Source organism: Dipodomys spectabilis, unplaced genomic scaffold, assembly GCF_019054845.1.
Source record: "Dipodomys spectabilis isolate Male_0828 unplaced genomic scaffold, ASM1905484v1 ptg000178l, whole genome shotgun sequence".
Lineage (NCBI taxonomy): Eukaryota > Metazoa > Chordata > Mammalia > Rodentia > Heteromyidae > Dipodomys > Dipodomys spectabilis.
Genome location: NW_024870855.1, coordinates 1858041 through 1881835, shown reverse-complemented (window position 1 = coordinate 1881835; position 23795 = coordinate 1858041). Strand labels below are relative to the sequence as shown.

General features: G+C 38.9%; 1 long non-coding RNA gene across 1 annotated transcript in view; it reads right to left on the bottom strand.

Annotated features, from left to right (window-relative positions):
* LOC122120771 overlaps nucleotides 1-23795 on the bottom strand; it is a 42629-nt gene that overhangs the window by 4709 nt on the left and 14125 nt on the right. The window contains exon 3 of the long non-coding RNA XR_006149791.1: nucleotides 259-380. This is a non-coding gene — a long non-coding RNA (uncharacterized LOC122120771). The remainder of the gene's footprint in view (nucleotides 1-258; nucleotides 381-23795) is intronic.

Here is a 23795-nt window from a genome sequence, read left to right as displayed (position 1 = left end):
CCAGGAAAACACTGGGAGAGTTCAGAATATGACTTCCTTTAGTACACAGACTGGAGGAAGTTCAGAAAAAAGTACTCACAATGATCAGAGCTGAAAAACAAAATCTGTGATAAAAATTTGCAGACTTGCGCCAAAACAGGGGCATCTATGTTCAAGTGGGTGACAGGAGGACACCACAGGAGCCCTGGGAACGGCTCCCTTTCACCACCACAAAATGTGTGGAAGGGAACCTGACGTGCTGAGTCTGGGCCAACTTACAGTTGAAGCTCTTTGTGGGGAGTAGAGTTAAACATGGAAATAGTTGAGGAGTATTCAAAACAAGCACTCTCTTGCATCAGGGTAGGAACTATTCAAGATGAAAGGATCTTCCAAAAGGATTTCTAGGACATAAGAACAGAAAACTTGTAAGAATTAATAATTTTGAAAAACTAAATTTAAAGAAAATAGGAGAGGACTAAGGCACATAGAAAGAAATGTCTGTGAGAGAGGCTACAGAAATCACATACTAGAGGAAAATGACTTGTGTAGATAGATAGATATGTATGTATGCATTTTATTATTAAAAGACTATTTCTGAGAACATGCTAGCCCCTTTTATTGTGACAATGTAATGATAATAATAAGGAAAATCAAAGTATTCGGGTTTATCCCAGAGATTGAAAACTGAAAGAACTTCTTGAGATTCTTTGTAGCCCCAGGATTCTAAGATTCTCTTCAAAGGAAGGAGAGGAACATGTACACCCAATTGGCTCCAAATCAAACCCTTTTTAAAGATGCTTCCTAAAACCCTTTAAGTTAGGTCTCAGAAAGAATTTATAAATGATCTTGAGAAGAGAGAATGCAGTTGAAATAGGATTGATACCTTAGCCAATGTCATGAATACTTTTGATGTAAACAGAATGTTAAGTCTGTAGGTTCCCAATCCAGTACTCCTTCTTAGGAAGTTAGACTCTTCATTCTCCTGACTATAATACAACTCCTGGCCCTATTTTCTTAAGGAATTTCTATCTTTTCTAGAAAGAAACAATTCATATCACTTTTTTTTAGACCAAAATGCTTATCCAATTGCACTTTAGAGACAGATACCTGAGGATTCACAATGTATAATTTATACAGAGAACATAGCATAAAGAAAACCTGGGCCAGGTGCTGTGGCTCACACCTGTAATCCTAGCTATTCAGGAGGCTGAGATCTGAGGATCGTGGTTCAAAGCCAACTTGGGCAGGAAAAACCAGTTAATCACAGAAAAAGTTGGAAATAGTGCTGGGGCTCAAGTGATAGAGCTAGCTTTGAGCAAAAAGGAGCTCAGGGACAATGACCAGACCTGGAGTTCAAGCCCCAGGATTAGGAAAGGAAGGAAGGAAGGAAGGAAGCAAGCAAGCAAGCAAGAAAGCAAGCAAACAAGCAAGCAAGCAAGCAAGCCAGCCTGGCAAGCAAGCAAGAAAGCAAGCCTGGCAAAGAAAGGAAAAATAAGACAAGTCAGACGAGCTAAGCTTGAGAAAGGAAAAACTATGCAAGATCCAAGCACCAAGCAGTGAAAATTGTACTGAACACACCCAGATGCCAGAAAGCCAGGCATTTCTTTCTATTCCCTCTCTCTTGCTTCTGCATTAGAGTATTCAAATACTGCCCCATTCCCGGAACAATATAAACTTAAGTAATCCTACAACCAGAAGAGATGGATAGTTCCTCCAGCACCATAGTTCCTCTAGCACCAGCACTACATTGACTGCATTTTCCTCTTATCAACCTTTACTTTTTTCTCTTTCTGCAGCCATTGCAAGCATTTTATTAAAACTCAGATCACAAGAACCAAGTGAAGAACGGGAAGAAATCAAGCAACAAGCTGGGACAGGCAGAAGGGGCAGTCAACAGAATGTATGCCTAGGCCAGGATCATGGAGTAGCAGACACTTGTCTTACCCACCGCTCTCAAGCTAGGGTATATGATGCTGACAGTTTACAATGAAGCTTGCCACTCTCGGCAAAGATCCAACCCAGTGCTTTAAATTTCATGCCTGAGAGAAAGTTCTGCAGACCATTTAGACCTTAAGAAGTGATCTTTTTCTTGTTTTAAACAAACCACAGACACTAAAAATTACCCAAAGGACTCCATTTACAACAGTGATGGTACATGATTTTAAGGTATGGTTACTATTACTGAATTTTTTGATGGGGGTGAGAGGGTAGGGAAAAGATGGTTTGTCAAAATAATATGTATGGGGGCTAGGGAGGTGGCTCAGTGGTAGAGCGCTTGCCTTGCATACCTGAGGCCCTGGGTTCGATTCCTCAGCACCACATAAACAAAAAACGAAAAAAATAGCCAGAAGTGGCGCTATGGCTCAAGTAGCAGAGCGCTAGCCTTGAGCTGAAGAGCTGAGGGACAGTGCCCAGGCCCAGAGTTCAGGCCCCACGACCAGACCCCCCCCCCAAAAAAATAATATGTATGACAACTGGATATTTCAGCACAGATCCTACACTACAAAAACTAAACTGCCCATACTGTTTCTGAGGACACTACTGACTGCTCACATTTGTATTTTATTAATATTATAAAGAGAAATATGTTCCTTTAATCACCAAAGAAAATATTCTATTAAATATTGTTGAAGATGAAATAACCAATATAAGAATCATGTGTTTTTATTTGTCCTTTTTTGAAAGGACATTTATATTTGACTATGCAGAAAAATATATGTTTCCATATCACATAAGTATAAAATTTACAATACAATCACACAAGTTTGAATTCTAATGCTCTCAATCACACCCCTTTCCAATGTAAAACTTTCTTCAAATTCATTCCCAGACAGTCTAATTTCGCATTCTTGGAAAGCTGTAGCATGTAACAAAGTTATTCATGTGTCAAAATCAAATTTCTTGTGTGAACTACCGAAGAATTCTATATTAACATACCACACTCCCACTAGAAAACAGGACTTAGATAATAAACATTTTGGCATTTTCTTACATATAATGTCATACTATCCTCCCTCCATCCTTCTAAATGTCCTACTATCCTTCTAGTTTTCTATGTATTTGAAAATAATAACAAATTATTTCCTTAAAAACATCCTTAGGGCTGGGAAGGTGGCTCAGTGGTAGAGCGCGTGCCTTGCATGCCACAGGTCCTGGGTTCGATTCCTCAGCACCACATAAGCAAAAAGAAAAAGCCGGAAGTGGCGCTGTGGCTCAAGTGGTAGAACGCTAGCCTTGAGCTGAAGAGCTGAGGGACAGCACCCAGGCCCAGAGTTCAGGCCCCATGACCGGACCCCAAAAAAAAAAAAAAAAACCATCCTTAATGGAAAGAGTTGTGGGCTGGGAAGATGGCTCTGTGGTAGAGCGCTTGCCTTGCATGCCTGAGGCCCTGAGTTTGATTCCTCAGCACCACATAACCAAAAAGAGAAAAGCTGGAAGTGGTGCTGTGGCTCAAGTGGTAGAGCGCTAGCCTTGAGCTGAAGAGCTGAGGGACAGCACACAGGTCCAGAGTTCAGGCCCAACGACTGGACCCAAAAACAAAAAAAAGAGTTGTGCCAAAGGAAATCTTTATTAAAGGAAAACAAGTCATATTTGAAGGCCTACTGGAGAGAATCCAAGAGCATAAACAATTTGACAAAGAAGGTTGATGGAACAAAGAGAGAAAAGGTGGGGTCCAGGGAACAGGTAGGAGAGGCCCAGGGCTAAAGGAGAGCAAAGCTGGGTCTTTTCACAGAGAGTTACCAAGTCAGAAGTAATACCTGGAACTTTAAAGGAAGACACTGGGACCCCTTTCCCACTTCTTCATCTGTCCTGATAGTTCTCTTGTTGATTTGAAGAAATGGCCAAAGAATTTAGGTGAGTTTGAAGCAAAGACTAAAGAAAGGGTAAGGACTATGAGGTAGTATCTAAGTTCTCCAAGCCTGGATGTTTAAATATAAAATGCTAGAGCATGTGAACTTGAGCTTTGAACTCAAAGACAGAACACTGGGACTCTAATTCTAGTTCTCAGAGCTGTGAGATCTTCAGCAAACAAATGGGGCTCTCTATCTGGAACCCACTTAGATAAGCAGTTAGGACTAAATCATCATTTCTTAGGTCTCTTCTAGCTCAAGTCATTATTTCTTGTACTTTATTGCAACTATTATACCAACTGGGGTGAGTTAATCAGATAATCATTAAAGACGGATAATAGCCTTTGTATAAAAATCCTTGTAAGAATTCTAGTTATAAATGAGATTCCATCTGTATTCTCTCTTTACTATTAAAGCACATTTCCCTCAAGGAATCCACTGCATAGAAATCAACCGCTCAAATGTCATTTCATGAGTGAGTTTTTTTTTTCCTTTCCCGAGCAACTGTCAATATAAAAGCTCATTGTTTTAAAATGCATACTGGAATGCCTTGAATTGTTTGCTCCTAAATACATTAAAAATTCTATTACTGTAATGTGCTTATCATGTAAAATTCACTCTAAGGGTGAAAACTCTTCAAATATTAGGAACACCCAAAGAGAGGAGAACCGTATGTCCTCAATTACAACTAATAGCTGGGGAGGGGGTTCATTTTGAGTCAAACTACCTCAAATTCTTCTCACAGCCTCACAAAAATCTTACTGATCCTAAATCCTCCTATGCTCTAACCCTTAGGTTCAATGTTCTTTTTCCTCTTTCACAGAATTGAGTGACAACGCTGAACTATGGAAATAAAGCATGCATCTAATGGCACCTGATTCACTTAATCCTTCTGTGTGCCCTCAACATACAAGAGTCTGACCTGGCCTATCTGTTGTACAATGTCTAGTATCTCAGTAAAACAGTCTTGTGTTCTCCCAATAACTTATGTGCATGAAGAAAACTCTCTCAATATACACATTCTAAATGGCTCCAGGCTTTGAAAAATGCATGCTTTAGAACAGTAACAGGGCTGCAAAATACTGTTAATAAGGCCCTGAAGTAATCCTACCATGTTTTATAGCTCAGTTTCATATGAACAGGCTACCAGCTAGTTATATCCAACTGAATGGTTAGCAGCATAGTGGAGAAAGATAAATCAAAATTAATATGTAAAGTCATACTTGAAATTTGTTTTAGAACTCATTTTTAAGATTATTTAGGAAAATAGCATATCAGGTGCACTACTTCAAAAAAGTTTAAAAGCCATTTCAAAGATGCAGTCGGTAAAAAAACATTTAAGAGTCCAAAAACACAGGCTAACAGCCAGTTCTGATGCTAAAACTATTATTGCAGAGAATTGTGAGGTTTTATGACACCAAATGTCTTGCTACTAATAGAGAAAATGAAATCATAGATAAGAGGTCTGTCTGAGACTGTCCTGTAACCTCTCTTACTCCAGAGATATCATTTTAGCACTGTTTAAATAGTCAGCAACTACACATCCTACATATTCATCAATGGCAGTTTGGATATATAAATTATATGACATTTCTAATACTACATCACAATTTTTTGTGTTTTTAAAAAGAGGTAGTCCCGGGCTGGGAAGGTGGCTCAGTGGTAGAGTGCTTGCCATGCATGAGGCCCTAGTTTCGATTCTTCAGCACCATATAAACAGAAAAAGCTGTAAGTGGCCCTGTGGCTCAAGTGGTAGAATGCTAGCCTTGAGCTGAAGAGCTGAGGGACAGCGCCCAGACCCAGAGTTCAGGCCCCACAACCAACCAAAAAAAAAAAAAAGAGGTAGTCCTAGATGGTGTTGGTGGCTCACACCTGTAATCCTAGCTATTCAAGAGGCTGAGATCTGAAGATAATGGTTCAAGGCCAGACTTGGCAGTAAAGTCTATGAGACTCTCATCTCCAATTAGCTGCCAGCAGTGCTATGGCTCAATGTGGTAGAATGCTAGCCTTGAGCAAAAAAATGCTCAGGAACAGTGCCTAGGCCCCAAGTTTAAGAACTACAACTGACCAAAAAGAAAAGGGACATGGCAGGAAATGGTAAGGTATTCAGAAGAGCAGTAGACTTGTTTTTAAGGAGCTCTATTTTTAATCATTATTTTAGTACTACTGCAAAATCATACTTATGGAATTCAATTTATGTAATTTACCTTCAGCCTAAGGGGTTCATTCCTCTAGTAATTTATAAAGTTAATGTTTTGCAAAACTGTTTTTGTGGTTCTACAATTATTTTCAGAGAAGGCTCAAAAGCCCCTTCCTTCAAGACCATTTCTAATGGTCACCTAAGGTTCTTGGTAATTTTTTTCTAGGATGTCTTTTTAAGAAAAAACAAAATCAGTCAAAGTAAGCACAGCAAACTACAGGAAGTGTTATATCCAAAAGAAACATCCTGAACCATAGTTATACTTGACTAGCCTTCCCACACTTCACAACTTGTTTAATTTGGCTTTTCTTAGAGGGCTCTTTTGTATAAACTATAATCTACTTTTTCAGACCAAGATATACACTAAAAATCAAAGATCATTACATATTTATAACTAAGTTAAATTTTCTCCTAAAAAATAGTATACTCAAGCCAGGCACTAGTGGCTCACACCTATAATCCTAGCTACTCAGGAGGCTGAGATCTGAGGATCGCGGTTCAAAGCCAGCCCAGGCAGGAAAGTCCTTATCTCCAAAAAGACTCTTATCTCCAATAAACCACTAGAAAACCAGAAGTGGTGCTGTGGTGCAAGCGGTAGAGCACTTACCTTGAGCTGAAGAGCTGAGGGACAGCACCTAGGCACAGAGTTCAAGTCCCACAACCGACCAAAAATATGTGTGTGTGTGTGTGTGTGTGTGTGTGTGTGTGTAGAGAGAGAGAGAGAGAGAGAGAGAGTATACTCATTAACAGCAGATATGTTTCTTGAAAACTTCATTTTGCTGCAGGCATCATTTTGAGTATTTCTGAAAGCTGAAGAGAGCAAGAGGTCGCTTGCCACTGAATGGAGCAGTGCTAGTCCTCAATGAGGGAGGTACACCCTTGTCCCTGTGCACAGAGATGTGCACACTGTAACACACCTGCATTCATTAGTTTATGCTTTTGTCAGAGACTAGACAACAGAAAAAGTTCTGAGTCATTTGCTATTAAGCAGTACAGGAGACTCTCATTTCTGCTTGGGAGTTCAGAATATAGGCCTCCTGTCCTGCTCTACGTAAGAGATTGAACTCAAAAGATGAAATTATTTCTATTACTTCTATTAACTAACTCCTCTATCTCAGAAAGAATGGCTTGTTGCCTGGGTGCTGCCATCCCCACCCACCATAAAGCCTCCAAAAAGGGAGATGATACAGTGTCTTTTGTATAGAGAAGTGGGAAAGAGAAAACAAAAGCCAGGAAAGGAAAATCAAAAACAATGTTCTAAGTTGTTTTGCTTCAGATAAACTTTGCATTGGACATTATTTCTCCCTAGAACTGATGCTTCATGTAAAAAACAATGAGCAAGAGAAGATGAGGATTCCTCCATCCCCCTTAAAAACATCCCTCGGAGCTAATTAACTTCAAATCAAAGGCATCGTGAAGAAAGTTGGAAAACAAGAGGAACCTGGCTACTTTGCTTTCTTTTATTTAAAAAATGCATGTAATATTAACACATACATCCATAATAATCCACCTCCATCCTATGCTCTAGAGAATTAACATTAGAAGAGAACTTCAACTTCCTTGGAGAATACATTCTGACATTAGTGCATAAGGCAAGGCATGAAAATTCTCAAAATTACGACCTCACATCCCTCAGCAAGCAAGAATTCAAAATATTTCTCATTAAGTTGAAGAAGGAGTTAAAAGTTCAACAAAGCAGAAAGTATGTTGGTCAGTCTATAAAAAACAATGTGTATGTTCAAATACACAAATTACTTGTAAGTGAACTTGTAAGTGAAGAAATTACTGTAAGTGAACTTTAGTGTTTGATATAGGGGTTACAGAGTGGGGGAGACAAGGACTTATGCAGTGAGTGAAATGATTTCACAACGCTGGACCTTGTTTCCATATATACCAAAATGTGCACAAAAGTCTATGTACAGGGAGCCGGGCGTGGGCGCAGCTGGAGGCTCGCTGGGGCTGAGCTCCCCAAGGGAGCTATTGTTGGTCTCCTGGAGTGGAGCACAGTGCCTGGGACCTGCTCCTTCCGGACGCCCCATTCAGGCTCCCGAAGAAGAGCCATGCTGCCGACAGCCACAGCCAAAGAAGCCACCAGAGCGGTGCCTGAGCTTCCCTGGCCGCCCTCCTCCCCGCTTCCCCGGCGGTGGTTGCCTGCAGCCAGCCACGATGCAAAAATTGAGAATCAGAGCAGGCTAGTGATCTCTTGGATTCTGTCTGGGCCATTAGGTTCCAGTGTAGCTAAGGAATGGTGGGTTCTGAAGTCCACTTGGTTTATCTGAGAAGGACAGGATCCTGTCCTGTCCTCCAAGAGCCAATGGCCTTGAAGAGAAAGCTACAGGGCCCAAGGACACTGCTGACTCTTCCCAACGCGCTGACATGGAGCCAGATGTATGGACAGAGTCTTTCTCCACTGAGGATAACTTGATAGTAAATGGTAGAGCTATGATTCACACTCCAAACTCAACTCAGTCTGACTGCTTTTCCCACTGCTCTACAACAATGGCCTTGGCACCATTGGTTTGACCTTGAATGTTTACTACTATACATTGCTGGGGGAGGGGAGGGGATCTGTTGCTGTTGTTTGGTTTTGTTGTAATTGTTTTGTCAGTCATGGGGCTTGAACTCAAGGCTTGAGCACTGTCCCTGAACTCTTTTGTTCAAGGCTAACACTCTACCACTTTGAGCCACAGTTCCACTTCTGGTGTTTTTGTTTTTTATTTTCTGTTTTAATTAGCAATAAGAGTCTCATGGACTTTTCTGCTTGGTCTGGCTTCAAATTGCAATCCTCAGATCTCAGCCTCCTGAGTAGCCAAGATTATAGATGGTGAGCCAACAATGCCCAGCAATACTGTTTTTTTTAATACTATTTTTTTTATTGTATATGCATGTTTTAGCTCTTGGAAAGTTGATCCGGAAACCAAATCATGTTTCTTGGTTCTACATTTTGAGGTGCCCTATAGCAACTTCCAACTATTCAACTATTCTCTTTTTCTCAAGTAAGATGTAACCCAAGTTACTTTTATCTCCAAGAGCTAGTGACTGAGATGATCAAGTAGCCAGGCCCTGCCACAGCTGTCTATCTTGCTTGATGATTGGTACCTGAAAAGTCAGAGAAACATACACACAGATATATATATATATATATATATATATATATATATATATATATATATATATATATATATATATACACACACACACATACATATATATTATTGTGAAAATACCATACAGAGGAGTTACAATTACATGGGCAAGATAATGAGTACATTTCTTATCAAGCATTGTTGCTTCCTACTTTGTTTCCCCTTCCTATCCCTTCCCATCTCCCCCCCACGCCACATACTCCCTCCCCACCCCCCCACCTCCGCCAAAGTTGTAAAGTTCGTTTTTCGACATTACAACTTGTACATCTCATTGTTGCAATGGGTCCACCTGTATCCCTATATAAATGATTTGTTTTTTTCCCTTCCTCTCCACAAATTATACAACATCAAATACAGTGAAAGCAAAGGTTATACCGTGGGGGAGGGACATACAATGCAACAAAGAAATCATAAATATATTAGAAATAATCACAAGAAAGAGAAAACATTTGAATACTTATTTTGGGGTTCATTTTACCTAACATCAACTTATCTGACCTTTTCTGCTTGACTCAGACATATACTAGTTATTGCAAATAAGGGAAACCATGGGACCTATGTTTCTTTGGGCCTGGCTTACTTTACTTAATATAATTTTTCCAAGTGTTTCCATTTCCTAACAAATGGGGCAATGTCATTCTTTCTGATGGAGGCATAGAATTCCATTGTGTATATATACCACATTTTCTTGATCCATTCATCTACTGAGGGGCATCTGGGTTGGTTCCATATCTTAGCTATGGTGAATAAAGCTGCAATAAACATAGTTGGGCTGGTAAAAAAAAGTCTATGTACATTATAGTTCCTGTTTTTATAAAGGATTATATATAAAAGGAATCAAATGTGGGTAAGCCATCCAAGAGACAACCCAAGTAAAATTAAAGACAGATTTTTTTCCACTAAGTTAACAAGTCTGTTTCTAAAATATTTTCAGTTTATACCTACAAATATAGCATATAAACACTGCCAATTAGAAATTCAGTTATAAACATTATACTCTCTGAAACATTTTTTCAAAAGTAAGGGAAATGATAATAATAAAATAAGATCCAAACAAATGTAAGTCTCTGAGTTTTAGGTACTCCTGATTATGCTAATATTTAAAAAAATTGATGGAGAATTTGCAGTAAAATCTTCCAGCTCATTTCTAGGTTCTTTCTTGAGAAATACTGAGAAAATATTTATTTTTAATTTAAGCCACAGTTGTTTCTAAGGCTTCCAAAATGTGGATATTATATAAGAATACTTATTTAGCACCAGGGAATACCTCACACGCCTAAATATTGTTTGTTGAGCAAGTAAAATTATTCCCTCAAAAACTGCCATAGTCTCTTCAGTCATGTATTCTGTGAATGCAAGCTATAGAATAAGAAAAAGGTAAATGGGCTGCCAGAATTACATTTTATCTAATTAAATCACAATAATATCTGTAGTCTAACAAATCAGTATTCTGGCCCTCACAAACCTATAAATTACTCGCTGATTTGATCAAAATTACTAGTTGACTTGAGTAATTCAGTCAGCCAGCAACTTTAGGGCAATTAGTCAAATCAACAATCTATCAAAATGACTAATACGTTTCTGAATCATGGATCAGACTCTCTATGATATCACCATAATTCGTAGATTCAGTCCCCAAATCTCAGTTGGGTTTAACTCCTATTTTCCTCATAATTTATATCTCTGTACACCACTGAATCTTTCCTCCCCCTTCAAGGAAATAAAGGAAAGGAACAACAAAAACCAAAGTGCAAAATTCAGTGAAATCAGATACTCTTGTTTCAAAAACAAATAAGAGGATGGGAAGGAAGAGGAAGAGTGTTATTTTTATTATTGGGCAAGAGGAGAATAGTTGAGAAGAAAGAAACAAAAATGGTTTCTTACCAATCAAACCACTCCTGAGTGCCTCAAATTCCATTAAAGGCCACAATTCTGTTGACTTGATGCCAAATGTTTCTAAAATGTTCTTATCCAAGAAGAGTGTTTTTTGAAAGAACAAGGAAAGCAATACATTTAAAGGCTGGGAGAAAATTTTCTTCCATTTACTGGGGTCAGTGAAACATCCATCATAGTGAGACGTAAACACCTCACAGAATAAAAAATCAGACAGCTACTCAAGGAGGAGATCAAAGAGTCAGTGCCTCTGGAGGATTCAAACAAGGAACTGTCTGAACGGAAACCCCGGTGATTCCTCTCCTAAATCTAGCTTGTATGATTGGGGGGGTGGGAAGCACAAAGCAGAACATGCTATCCAGAAATCTGTGATTAAAAAGTAATTAATTCTAGTTTGGCTCCCTCTCTGGAGAAAGAATCTTTTCAAAGTCATTAAATAGAATAACCATATAATGAAAGTTTTTAGAAAGCAAAAATGTTCAAATTAGCTATGTGCACTCACTATAACTAGGCAATATGAAGGTATCTGCTCAGCATAATGATAACATGCTCAGTAAATGACTGCAAAAGTATCAAAAGGACCTGGATGTATTTAACTGACATTTTCAGATCTAATTCCCCTTGCATAAGCTAAAATACATTGTCCTATCCATTCCAGTCATATGGACAGTTCTAACAAGTTGTCATGAAAAGTCAAAGCAGGTAAAATTCAAGGTAGAAATAGAACATGTACAGTATAATTTTAGCAAAATTATTTACCTAGTTTTCAAAATTAAAAAAAACAACAACACTGAAATAAAATGCCTTTTTTAAAGGGGAGAGAGGGTGGGAGAAGACTGGACCACAATCTTCTTTGTTTATCCCATCAGAGCTAGAATGACAGTGGGTGCCATTATGGCCAGGTAGGATTACAGACTTGAGCCATTATGCCAGTGCAAGTTTTAAACCTATCTACAAATATCTTTCTTATCTTAGTTGATTATATCACCTTATGGCCCACATGGGTTCTATTTCAGTTTTTCACAACCAAACATAGGTCTCCTTCAGGACATCTTTGGTTACTCATCAGTTGGTACAAAGTGTGGGGCATGTGAATAAAATCTAGTCCCAGAGCTCAAGGAGTGGCCTGCTAGGGGTGGGGGGCAGGTATCAGCAAGTGGTAAGGAGCAATTAGGGAGCAGGGTTGCCACTCCCTGACCACTTGCTCTGTACCAGGCACCTAACTCAACGGTGTTTATTCAACAACTACTCAGTGAAATGGGGACCACTAGTTTCACTTTGCAGATGAAAACACAGAAGCCTTTAGAAAAGTGGCTGGCCACCTGGCTAGCAAGAAGCAGAGGCTGACTGCAAGGTCTGCCTAGGAAAAACAGAAGTCAGTTTGGACCCATGATTTTGAGAAGGGACTCTGAATGGCTTCCCCAGAGAGCAATACCATTCATACCATGTTTGTGTAAGGATACATCTAACAGGGTAGCAGGAAGCAACTGGCCTAAGCAAATCAGAATATGATTTGCACAAACACCTGATTCCCTACAGTCCAACCCACCTGAAGGATCTCCATTTGTCTGCTTGCTTGCTTGCTTGCTTTTGCCATAAGGCCATCAACACAGTGTTACAGAACTTGTACCAATCAATCCAACTTTCAGGGAGATTAAAAATCTAAACTAAACTAAAAATAGGGGCCAGGGCTGTAGGATTAGGGGCAAAGTACAGCAAGTTATTATTTAATGTGAATTCTTTGGAGAAAAAAAGCCTTCCAGTCTTCTTGTACAGAATTCATTCAACATTTACAACAAATAGGAACTTGTTGGGAGTGCAGAACATCAAAGGGTTCTTTTTGGTGTTATATGTGCAAATCACATTTTCTACTAAAAACTGGAACTATGGCATCACACCTGGGAAAGTCTGCCAGGGTGCAGATGTCTGCCCAAGGGTAGGATGGAAATAACCTTCAAGTCGGAAGATACTTGCTCCTTCAACCCTGCTTGGACAAAGGGTTAATTGATTAAGAGCCAGGCACTGGTGATTCACACCTGTAATCCTAGGTACTCAGGAGGCTGAGATCAGAAGATCATGGTTCAAAGCCAGCCCAGAAAGAATGTCTTTGAGACTCTTATCTCCAATTAACCACCTGAAAACCAGAAGTGGAGCTGTGCTCAGCACTAGCCTTGACCAAAAAAAAAAAAAAAAAAAAAAAAGCTCAGGAACAGCACTCAGGACCAACCAAAAAAAAAAAAGAGAGAGTGATTGAGACACAACCAAGAGTGACTCACTAAAAAATGTGGTAGACTAATTAACATCTGAAGAATTTCATTTGAACTACCTATACAATTCTCCTAGATCAATAATGAAGAGTTATTATCTTATCTTCATCTCCATAGATGGTAATAATTTTTATTTATTCAGTAGTATAACAACCCGAGGCAGCACGATGGGATACCAGAGCAAAAGAAAATGAGAAAAACAGAGGAGGGGGGGCAGGTAGTGGGGAATCCAAGGCTCACCTGCTCTTAGACCCCAAGTTCCTGCAAGCAAGCTTATTTATTAGGTTTTGTACAGGGAAGGTTACCAAGGGTATGTGCAGAAAACGAAGCATCTAAACTATTATTACAATTAGAGACAAAAAAAGAGTTTGTGAGAAAAACTGGCTCCCTTATTGTTTTGAGAAAAAAGACTGCAACCCAGGCAAAATCCAAACATGCATTCCACTTTATCAGGCTTATAGGAGCTAGCTCTTAGCCCTTCCAGCATTACATCCTCTTAACCCTTTCCAGAGCTGTCTGCTTCAACCCTTCCACAGCCAGTTCTCAGTGCTGTCAACCTCTCAAACCTTTTCCAGGTTTCACAGCTCAGTTTCAGAGTTCCCTACATACAGTGGGGTATGAAATTTGCTAATTTTTGCATTTGTGGGACCTCAGAATTAATCTTTTATCTTAATAGACAGTGTTCAAATTGTGGCATCAGGAAAAAAACATAACGACAATACAGATATATTTTCGGGTAGTGTGCAATTAAAGAATCTATAGTTGGTTTCAAAAATGAAATGGGATTCATATTTTATAAATGTAATAGTTAAGAAAATTTCATGAAGAGATTAATTGTACTCATGACAGAAGAGCTCAAGGAGTGTATCCTAATATGTGAATATTATCAAATTTAGCTGTATGTACAGAATATAATCTGTCAGTCACAAAAAATTACTAATATTCTTGTGATAATTAGAGAGTTTCAGGATCTTTCTGAATTGTTAGCTTTCATTTTTAATCATTACTTATCCAAAGGTGCCTCAACTCTGCTGAAGTGATAAATAGGATATATGTGTGTGTGTGTGCACCCACACACATGTGCTTGTGTGCATGCTGATAATGGGTTTGAACTCAGGGCCACATGCTCTTTCCTAGCTTTTTCAATCAAGTTTGGTATTCTACTACTTAACCACACCTCCACTTCCAGCTCTTCGCTGGCTGATTGGAGATAAGAATTCTCAAGATTATCTGCCCAGGGTGGCTTTAAACCATGATCCTCAGATCTCAGCCTTGTACACACACATACACACACACCTTTTGAGTCATACACTATACCAGATGTTGGTTCAAAATATTTTTAAATGTCTTCTTTGATAAGGCAATTGTTCCACAATGTGAGGAGCCACTGTTCATATTCTGTTATTTCCTGTATGCACTTAAATTAGCAACTTAATATGTAACTATATGTGCTTTTCTGTAATTGTTTATAAAATACAAGATAGTATACTATTTTTAAGTCCAAAATAAAGTCATTAATCATTCTACTCCTCACACCAACCCCTGCACCCCCACCCACCACACACATATATACCTGCCATGAATCAGATTCCACAATTTAGCTCTTTGTTTTATGAAATTTCTTTTAGATTATTGTTCATATTCTCCATGCAGCATGGCCCCATACTTTTCTTGATATAATTAAAATACAAAGCACATGCTTCTGTATTCAAATGAAAGCTCTGTAACTTAGCAGGGTTTGGAATTTAAGCCTAGAATAAATCAGATCACCAACAGGGCAAATAGTATATAATTATATAATTGTATAATATATAATTGTACAAGAACAGTAGTTTTGTCTTTAGAGTTATGTTTTCTCTTCTCCTCCTCCTCTTCTACTTCCTTCTCTTTCTCCTCTTCTGCTTCCTTCTCTTCCTCCTCTTCCTCCTCTTCCACTTCATTCTCCTCCTCCTCCTCTTCTACTTCCTTCTCTTCCTCTACTTCCCCCTCCTCCTCCTTCTCTTCTACTTCCTCCTCCTCTCTCTCTTTTTCTCTCAGGAAAAGTAGATTTGTCAATGGTTTATATCTTGTATAACTAACTATCTGTCTACCTTAGGACTGAATTTATCACACAGAAATTATCTGATGACCTTCTTTCCACCTTCCCTTACCCATTTTACTGAATTTCAAGAATTAAAGCATCGTAATAGATGCTTAAATGTATTCTCAGTTCCCTCAGGACTGAAAGACTTATTCTGTCAGCTGTAAGAATGGCTGGTTGACAACCATTGCCAGAAACTGCTCTCTACTGAAGAGAGCCACTTTGCCCAATAGTGCACCCTCTCTTTGAGTAGGGGTGAATGTGATCCCCTCTCTCCCCTCTGAGGGGCAATCCCTGACTCCCTGGAGGGCCATCCCAGGCAGTGGGTAAGACTTGGAAGCCCATCAGCATGCACTACACAAGCCCCAGGCTGATACAGATTCAAGAGAGCAAACCTAAACCTAGCAAACACCTGCATTCAAATGCCCAGCCTGAATCTACCTCTCAAGAGGACATGGAGAGGATCTGGAAAAAAAAATCATATTAAGCCAAGTAAAGCCAGACCCAAGGAAACAGACTCCATGGTTTCCCTCAGTTGTAATAATTAGTATATGTTTAGGATAGTCCTAGAAGAGGAATCATAATAGCTCAATAGCTATGTACGTATGACCATACAAGATGATGCTAAGCAAAATAAACTCCAAGATATGGGAATAAGAAATTTTTCCTTGTTGTTGTCATTTTTTAATGTATTATGTGAAGTTATTTCTTTGCTCTTTCATTATTTCTTTTTTTCCCTCCCCTATGGCTTATCCCTCCTGTCACTATATTTGGTTTTAGTACCCTGTGTATTGTATATATTTTTCTCAATTAGAGAAGGGAAGGGGAACAACAAAATGGTGATACAAAGGTGAACCTATGCTACAGCGATATTCACAAAGGAATATGCTGGAAATTAGCTTTACAATTTGATGGGGGCACTGGGAGGGAGGGAAAGGAGGAGAAAAATGAAGGAGGGGATAACAATGTTCGACAAGAAATGTACTCACTACCTTACATATGTAACTGTAACCCCTCTGTACATCACTTTGACAATAAAATTAAATTAAAAAAATAGAGCTGATAGACATGAACTGATAAAAAAAAAAAAGAGGACATGGAGACTACTACCACTGTTGCTGTGGTTATTAAAGACCTTGAGGGAAAAACTATTGAAGAAAGTATTCTTTTAAATACTACCAGTCTTGGGGCTGGGAAGGTGGCTCAGTGGTAGAGTGCTTACCTCACATGCATGAGGCCCTGGATTCAATTCCTCAGCACCACATAAACAGAAAAAGCTGGAAGTGGCGCTGTGGCTCAAGTGGTAGAGCACTAGTCTTGAGCTGAAGAGCTGATGGACAGTGCCCAGGCCCAGAGTTCAAACCCCACTCACAAATGACAAAATGAATAAATAAATAAATAGTATCAGTCTTGAAACAGGGAAATATCACTACCTCTTCTAGACAAACCAAAAACACCCCCAGGCAGTTTCAATAAACTTTGTAACTTCAATAAATATTTTCCAATAGTCAATCCTTTAAAATTATGATTCCTAGACCAACCTTAAGCATTAACAAGAGCTTTTCATATTAGATAAAGGAAGCAGCTGTGTATTTATATTACCATTTGAAAAGCAGTTATCTTTCACGCTAAGCTAGTAGGTGACTGAATTAAATTAAAAATAAATAACAACAACCTAGAGAACAAGAAAGATAAATTAATTCAGCCACTTGCTTTTTTAAAAAAACTCTCTTCAGGAGTGGGGTATAGCTCAGTGGCAAAACACATGCATGAGGCCCTAGATTTGATGCCTAGCATCAAAAAATACACCCTTTCCAACTTGGAAAAATTATATTAAGTGAAGTAAGCCAAGCCCAAAGAAACATAGGCCCCATGGTTTCCCTTATTTGCAATATCTAGTATATGTACGAGTCAAGCAGAAAAAGTTAGATAAGGTGATGTTAGGAAAATGAACCCTAAGATATGTAAATGTTTTTTTTTTCTTTCATGCATTTGTTTCTAACGCATTTATAAGATTATTTCTTTGTTGCTTTGTATGTCCCTCCCCCACAGTATAACCCCTGCTTTCACTGTATTTCATGTCGGTATAATTTGTGGAGGGGAAGGGGAAAAACAAGTCATTTAAATAAGGATACAGCTGGACCCATTGCAACAATAAGAAGTACAAGTTGTCATGTCGAAAACGAACTTTACAACTTTGGTAGTGGGGAGAGGATTGGGGGGGGGACAGGGGGGGAGGCTAGGAATGGATGGGAAGGGGAAACAAAGGAGGAGTCTACAATGCTTGATAAGAAATGTACTCATTATCTTGCCCATGTAATTGTAACCCCTCTGTACAATATTTTCACAATAAAAAATAAAAATTTTTTAAAAATACACCCTTTCCAAAGATTTTGCCAAGTATTCTAATCATAAAGAGTAGGAAGTAAGGCAGAAAAGGAGAAGTTTTTGCTTCTACAAGAGCAGTTTTCTCAGCTCCCTTTACAAAAAGGCTATTCTTAAGTTTCTAAAAAAGTATGTGTCCTATGCTACATTTTATTTAAAGAGAAGTGTGTTTCTGGGAAAGTAGCTGATTTGTTAATATCTCTCTGATGCTTTCAAAGCAGTAATCATTATGGTGCAGCACAGAGAACATGGGCTACAGATCCAGAATTCCTTGGTCCCAGTGCTGGTACACCTACTAATAACTCATTTTAATGCTGTAGACATTAAAAATGATGGGTATCAAAACTTTCTGTCAGGTGTCAATTGACTGCTTTTATCATATGTATACCCTAGATTTCCATAAATTTTACTCCAGAAAAAAATTGTCTATGAAAACTCAAAGAGCACTGGAAAATTCAATGACCTCACAGATGAAGCCTAACTGCTTGGGAGCCTGTGACCTGCTCCATAGATGGCCCTTCGCTTGAGCTGGCATTCCACAGGACAGCAGAGAGGTGTATCTGGACTGTTTCAGAAAGGGTCTGAAATGTCTGCAGCCGCAGACATTTCTGTCACTTCTCACATAGCACCAGACTGATAGCCCACTGTCCTCGATGACAACTCTTCAGGGGACAACACAGAGCCGATCAATGGCACCACTGCACAAAATCAAGTCACACTATTCCCTCTTGGTTTCTGAAATAGAAATAAACCACTCTAATCAGATCTGCCAACACAGAGAAATAACAAATACGCAGCTTTCAAACTAAGGGACAAGTGGTAAGGCAGAGAATGGCCAGATCTAATACACAGTGGATAATAGAGGGACCAAAGGGAAAGTTTTTATGACTGGAATCTAAGACCTTGAGTATTTCTCTGTCTTCTGAGGCTTTGCTACCTACAGAAATAAAGTCTAGGCTCTAAAGTAGAGCAGAAGGGCTGAGATAGCACATATGTATAGCATATATAAGACCCTGGGTTCTGGGCTGGGAAGGTGCCTCAGTGGTAGAACGTTTGCCTTGCATGCATGAGGCCCTGGGTTCGATTCCTCAGCACCACATAAGCAGGGAAAAAAATCCAGAAGTGCACTGTGGCTCAAGTGGTAGAACGCTAGCCTTGAGCTGAAGAGCTGAGGGACAGCGCCCAGGCCCAGATTTCAGGCCCATGACTGGACCCCCCCCCCAAAAAAAAAGACCCTAGGTTCCATCAACAGCACTGTATAAACAAATAAAAAAGCATTTTTTGTCTTTGAACTGAAGATTTGAATATTTCCAAGTATTAAAAATATCTGAATTTTCAATGTTTTCCTCCTTCACTGTCCATGTGAATGACTAAGCGCAGTAGTACCACACCATTGCACATGGCATTTTCAGATGTGGCCATGGCAGCCATATTTTCCAGTTCTAAGACTCTCAGTTTTCTGGTCTTGGCTCATAAATCTCCACCACTCAGAAGTATTCCAAGGAATGATTGTTCTTTTGCCCAATAATACAACAAATTCCACAAAGGCAATATCTACATCTAATTCACCACTATATCTTCAAAGTCTGACTACCACATAATTATGAAATAGTATCTAGCTGAATGAATGAATGAATGAGCAAACATTTTAATTTTAATTTTTTGTCTGTCGTGGGGCCTGAACTCTGGGCCTGGGCGCTGTCCCTCAGTTCTTCAGCTCAAGACTAGTGCTCTACCACTTGAGCCACAGCACCACTTCTGGCTTTTTCTGCTTATGTGGTGCTGAGGAAGCGAACCCAGGGCCTCATGCATGCAAGGCAAGCACTCTACTACGGAACCGCATTTTAATTTTTTTTAGAAATGGTTATTATGCCCAAAATTTAAGCCCAGTCATACCTATTATTTCCTTATCTTTAAATAACTGTGTCACATCACCAAAATACATGGTAATTACTAATGATGCACAGTCTTTCTTTCATTCTTTCTTTTGTTCTTTTGAGACAGGTTCTCAATTTGTAGCCTATACTGGCTTCAAAGTCAAGATTCCTCCTGACTCACTGCTGGATTTACAAATGTATGCACCCTAGCCTGGCTACAGGTAACTTTCTAAGCTTCTCATACAAAAGTCTAAGTGTCACAGTAGTCATCTTTCTCCAAAGGGAGAGATCTTCAAAGCAGGTTTCCTTTTTTAGTATGTACTTTATTGGTATATGTAATCCAAAATTATTTAATTATGACATCCTTTCTTCTTGGTTAAAGAGAGATGGTAAAATGTATGTTATTCTGATACTGCATAAGGAAGTATTTTAACTTGATAAGTTTATAGTAAATCCTATTGGCAATAAAGGAGAGTCAGGAATTAAATGTGTGGTTTCAAGCCTCAATATTGCTACACTTTGATGACTTAATCATCTCCATATTAGCACAAGCCATGACATTTACTTTTCATTCCACATCACTGGTAAGCAAAAAATTAATCCACCCTACACAGAACTTCCTGGGGGCCATATGCTCCTTGGGCAAGTGTGAAACATAGAAAGGGCAGTGTGGACTTGCATCCTCTAAACCTGGAGAGAAGGGCCATTGGAAGAGGAACCCTCTGAGAACTCTCCCAGGGAAGACTAAGTCAAGTTGAGCCCATCTCCATAAATTAGCTAGACACCTCAGCTTTTCTCAGCAGCAGATTGTAACTGTCACCTAAACCCACAATCCTAAGGGATCCTATTCACAAGCACTGGGCAACCCTCCCAGGGGCTGAGGCCTCTGTCTATGAGGGGCCAGCCATATTTCAGATCCCCATTGTCACACTCTTTCTTGGTGATCTGAGGTCAACTAGTTCCAGTGAGAAAAGGAGACCTTTAAATAGTGTCAAATCTGGACTATCAGATGACAGCAATCAGAATCCCTCTGTCTTAGCCCAACATAATTATTTTGTTCTGTGGTCATAGGCTGTAACCCCAAATCTTCCCAGATGAGTTTTACTATAAATGAAGATAGGTAGAGGTATGTGGATAGATGAAGGTAAATATGAAACAATGTGACTTAATGAAAAAATCAGTGAGTTTATATTGTGAAATTCCGGAAATTATGTAATCACCTAATCACAATAAAAAAAAAAAAGAACCTCGGGGAAGGTAGGGAGGGAAGGGATGGTAGGGGGAAAACAATGGAGGGGGTAACAATGTTCAAGAGGAAATGTACTCATTACCTCATTCATGTAACTGTAACCCTCTGTATAGTATCTTTACAATAAAAAAAAAGATCATACTATAGTTTTTCACATATTTAATGCTGAATACACACATATGTTTTACTGTACCTTTTAAAGAGTTCAGTGAATCTTCTCTCAAAATTTCTATGTCCAAAATGCATCCTTAATGTTTTAAAACCAATCTTAAATAAACTGTTTTACTATAAAAAAAAATCAGTGAGTTTTAAGACTGGAAATTTAAGGTTCTATTCCTAACCAGCTATATGAGTTTGTACAGTTACCAGACCTCGCTGTCTCACTTTCTTTACCTTCAAAACATTAAGCTGGGAGCTGGGCGCTGGTGGCTCACGCCTGTAATCCTAGCTACTCAGGAGGCTGAGATCTGAGGATGGAGGTTCAAAGCCAGCCTGGGTGGAAAGTCTATGAGACTCTTATCTCCAATAAACCACTAGAAAACCGGAAGTGGTGCTGTGGCTCAAGTAGTAGAGCTCTCTCCTTGAAGTGAAGAGTGCAGGAACAGTACCCAAGACCAGAGTTCAAGCACTACTACCGACAAAACAAAAACTAAAAAACATTGAGCTGGGAATGAGATACATAAGCTCAGTGGTAGAGTACCTGTCTAGTATTGTAAGTCCCTGGGTTCCAACTCCAGCAGTACAAAAGAATAAAAAAAAAGTGATAGGGATATTGTAAATAATTTTCACAGCTTTCAGATCCTAAAATTCTAGAAAGTTTCTCATCCACTTCTGAAAATCAATTACATAAGTACTCATGGACTATAAAGACTTTGAGTCTTACTACTTTGAAGTCCTTTGGGTTGGGTGCAATTCAGACCATGACCTTTGTCTTTTACCACATATCTCATTAGCAAAGGTATATCAAAATATTGGAGGGCAATTAATGCTGAGAAACACTCATTTCCCACAATAGAGAAAGAAAGAAGTTGGTGCTATCTTTGAAAGGTAATTTTGCATATTTATCACAAGTCTTTTTAAGGTCACAACTTTTGACATATTTCACCATAGAAATGTCTGTAGTGTAGTCACTTGAAAATCAGAAGCACTATGACCACTGTATACAAACTAAATAAGCATTTAAATTATCACTTTCTCTATAACAACTGATAATATTTAATGACACAGGAAAATTCTCATGTTATAATATTAATTATAAAAAGCAAGATGAAAAACTAAACAAATTGCATGATCATAATTATGTATTATATATGTTCTATATTGTTATTTACATATGCACAGTATTCATAAATAAGACTAGGAGGTTAGATAATCTGTGAATAGTGGTTATTCTGAGATATATTTTCTTATTTGGTCTCTTGATATTTCAGATTCTCTATGACACTATGCAAAAATTATAGTCAAAGGAAGTGTTAGTATAAATATAAGACTCAAGGATATAAAACAATGAAAATTTTGGCAATCACCAACTTGTTCTATCTACTAAATACATTAGGCATGCAGATGGAAGAATATCAGCGTGGGCTAGGATGGGGAATGAAAGAGTCCTAAAGGGGTTCATCTGACAGGTCCTTATCACACAAACAGAATTTGGATAGAAAGACTAGTACTTAATCCACAGGTTTTAAAGGCAGATTTCCTATATTCAAATCTTAGCCCTACCACTTTACCTGCCATATGGGATGTTTCAGTTTTCTCATCTATAAAATGGGGCTGCTATCTTTCTGTGTCGAGTTATTCTGATGAATAAACCAGTTCATGAGAAAAGACTGAAGGACAATATGTGCCTAAATATACACAGAAGGTACAGTATATAAGTGCTAACATAACCAAAAGGGGTTTTAGGTTACAACATATTTCACCCTTTTGCTAATTCTTACTATGTGTAAGATCCACACAAAACCCACGCTCACAGGTCTAAGAAGAATGGCCTATCACACCCAAATTACAGATGAGCAAAGAGGGCCAAATTACCACTTGATCCCAGCAAGTTTGACTCTAGTTTCCAGGCTTCTACTATGGTGCCATCCTGCAGGGAGTAGTAAACATTCTCACCGGAACACAGGAGTTCCTTTTGAAAAGTACAGGAAATACCACTGACAGAGGGTGTCCAACTGGTAATGAAATCTAATCAAGGGAATTAAACTCTAATTCCTTAAGCAATTAGAAGTTCATAAAGAACTCTGAACAAAGCTGTAGGACAATGGAGGAATTTAAAGAAATGAACCCCAGTAGATAAACATAGGCTGCGCTGGCTGTAGGAAGACAAAGAAAGAAAAGACAGAGGCAGAGAATGACAATATATAGATATTATAGATGAAGCAGGTGCTGTGTGGATGAGGGACCAGGCAAGTGACAACAAAGAGCACATAAAATTGAGCCAATCAAAACCACTTTCAAAGGAAGATTAAGAAAAACTACAAATAAAATAGTGGGAGCAAAACAGGGCTAAGGTACATGCTGGTCAGATCTCATAATCCACTCATGGTGAGACAAGCAAGGTTTCTGTAAATTTCATCCAACTTTTTATGCAATTAACTTAATTTTAGGGCATTTTGGAACCTAACTGAATGGTGGTCGCAAGCAGAGCATCACAAAGCCCTGTACCCAATGAAGTAAAGCCTGGTGAGTGAAAGGCAGACTGCGTAAGAGACAAAAGTGATGAACACAGAGGGCATAAACACTCATTGTATAAAGTGGCCATTTACAGAACCAATATAAAGTAGACACTAATGGCTAACACTGACACAGAGTTTGATAACATCTCCTAGTACAAAGGCCTACTGATTTACCTCTTGTTTTAAAGAG